At 42.5% G+C, this 2,928-nt stretch overlaps 1 non-coding gene across 1 annotated transcript; it reads right to left on the bottom strand.

Moving 5' to 3' along the window:
• Window positions 1-453: 453 nt before the first annotated feature.
• Window positions 454-535, bottom strand: trnas-uga (transfer RNA serine (anticodon UGA)). The gene has a single exon. It is a non-coding gene; the product is annotated as a tRNA-Ser (tRNA).
• Between the last annotated feature and the right edge of the window lie 2,393 nt (window positions 536-2,928).

Genomic DNA, 2,928 nt, shown 5'->3' with positions numbered 1-2,928 from the left:
CAATAAATACATACCGGTGTGTAATCTCTCATTTTCACCATTACGCTTCTCTGAACTGCAGCGAGCGCGTGGCAATTTGGCTAAGGCGTCTCACTTTGGTGCAAACCCTAATGTTATCAGAAAATTGCAGATTTGAGGCTTGTGCTGGTGCTTTTGTAAAATGTTGTTCAACTTTAAAAACCAAACCATGTTCACACTCATTAGCTGAAGGTGATTTCCGTGCCGGGCTCTTTATTAAAAGGTATTTTGTCATTCTGTTTCCTGAGTATATTTCTCACTGATCTTTGCAAATAGTTTCCAACAAACCAACCATCACTAATTAATGCCTGCAAATTAATAGTGTTGACAATTCGAACATCTGCTCCGCATCAATTAGTGTAATAAAAGGCAGTGGAGAAAAGTACGATTAGATTCCATTGATCAAATCAAAGAGCGAAATATTTATTTTCGAATCGCTGCGAGCAGGGTTCGAACCTGCGCGGGGAAGCCCCATTGGATTTCAAGTCCAACGCCTTAACCACTCGGCCATCGCAGCTGCACGATTGATTTGTTATAACAGTCCAAAGATCGCTGCGAAATATAAGACAAATAGACTTTTAGTCAACGTAATATCAGGCATCTAAAAATTGTGGCTTTGAGTCCCACCAGAGACGGATTTTAGGTCAGGATTTGATGTTTCCTGGGCAGCACAATCAAATTTGCAGCAAATCAATACTTCAGAGATGTGAAACTGCGGCCCCTGCACTTGCTGTTACACAAAGTCTCCAATTATCCTCTGAATTCTCTGGGCGCACTGGGTCATTTGCACAGTAACAGGAGTAAGACGTCGAGCCTCTGACAGGCTGAGTCCATTAACCGCTCAAAAACTTGCAAAGGACAAGTGGAAGAACAGTGGAACTCTGTTCTGTCGCCCGCAGCTGCTGCATAGATGACGAGAATGGATTGCAAAACCCACGAACCAGTTGTACAGAAAGAGGAGGAGGCCATTCAACCACTCGAGCCGATTACACAGGACGAGGGGGATGACATTCCGTCCCTGATACTGATGCAGTGTAATATATTTATGCGTGAGTTATCTGACACCAGAGTGCGCTACTGTCGGATGTCATTTAGGCAATAGAAGAAGTCGGATCTTGTTCTTAACCGAAGTAGGAATCAAAGAGACCGGGTAGCCACTCGAGGCAGTTTATAATAAAGGACTCTTGTGTTATTACACACAAGGACTGGAGGAGTCATTCCGAACCTCGAGGTCATTAAACATGTGTATGCAATTAATAGTGACATGATGGTTCAGTCACCGGACCAGGGGGTTGCCATTCCTTACCTCCAACTGTTGTAAAGGAACAGGTGAAGTCATTCAACCCTTCGAACACATTACACAGGCGGTCAATCATAGTAGTTTGATTTTTATTATACTGAAGTAGTATTCCAGAGACAGGAAATTACAGCCCACCATTAGAGTAGGGTAAATTCAATTCAATTAAATAAATCTGGAAATTAAAAGTATCAATAATGGTGACCTTTATCGTAACAAACCCGTCTGATTCACTAATCTCCTTCAGGGAAGGGGATCTGCCAACCTTACCAGTCTGGGCCTATATATGACTCCAGACCCACAGCAACGTGGTTGACTCTTAACTACTATCTGAAATGTCGAAGCGAGCCATTAAGCTGCAAATGGTTGCTCACCAGCACATTAACAATGAAATTAGGTGTGGGCAACAAATGCTGCCCTTGCTAGCGATGACCACATGCTTGAATTAATCAAATCGAACACTCGGACCTCTAGATTGTTAAATAGAAACAATAAGACCCTCAAGCCAGGTCACAATGCTGAGTGGAGTCAACTGCAATGCATAGCTACCGGGCTTCAATATATAAAGCAGAGAGTTGCCTTAAAAGGGAGCTTTACATATGTTCAGAAGGTGAATAGTGGTGTTCCACGAGGATCGTTGATGGGACCACTGTTGTTCACAAGTTATATTGACAACTTGACCGAGAAAGCGAAAACATAACATCGAAATTTGCACGTGACATCTAATTAGGCGGGTAGTCAAAAATGAGGGGGACTACAACACATTAGAGAAGGGCATTAATAAACTTGCAGATTGGGCATATCATTGGCTTTTGAATATCAAACCATATAAATGTGAGGTGTTCAATTTTGTTAGGAAGAATAGGGAGGTCACTTATTATTTGAGGATACCAGTCTGGGTGGCGTAGAAGATCAAACGGAAGGCGAATACACAAAACTCTAAACGTTAAGACACAGATTAGCAAGGTCATAAAAAAGCAAAATCAAAAAGCACGTATAGTATAGAAATGTCGCGAATTTATGCTCAACCTATATTTAACCTTTGTTAGACCACACCGGTTAATGTGCACATTTCCATTCGCCATGTTATAAAAAGCATATAGAGGCATTGTAGAGGATGCAGAGAAGATTTACAAGGATGGTAACAGAACAGCCAGTGTACACATCAGCAAAGGAAGAACAGGCTAGATCTCTTTTCTATTGAAAAACTGAGGCTGAGGCGTTGTCCTGGTTTGCTGCTCTGTTTACAAGGTAACGGTAGATGGGGTATATGCTTGGACATATGTTTACAGATTGTAAAATTCTGCTGCTGCTGTTGTCCTACAGCACCTCAAGGATGCCCAGCGTTGAGCTGCTCCATCTGTTCAGAATCTATCCCATTTAGCACGGTGGTGCCAGAAAATACGAAGCAGAGTGTCCTCCGTGTGAAAACAGGACTTAGTATCCACAAGGTGTTTCCAGTATTCGCTGCTACCAATATTGCCATGGACAGTTGCATCTGCGACAGACAGTTTGGTGAGTAGAAATTCAAGTAGGTTTTGTAATATCGGAGAGGCAGTTGTGAGGGAGCACAGCACTGTCGGAGTTGCTGACTTTCGGTTGAGATCTTAAAC

This window comes from Pristiophorus japonicus, unplaced genomic scaffold (assembly GCF_044704955.1).
Source record: "Pristiophorus japonicus isolate sPriJap1 unplaced genomic scaffold, sPriJap1.hap1 HAP1_SCAFFOLD_35, whole genome shotgun sequence".
Lineage (NCBI taxonomy): Eukaryota > Metazoa > Chordata > Chondrichthyes > Pristiophoridae > Pristiophorus > Pristiophorus japonicus.
Note: the sequence above shows the minus strand (reverse complement) of the source record. Positions and strands in the feature narration are given on the sequence as shown.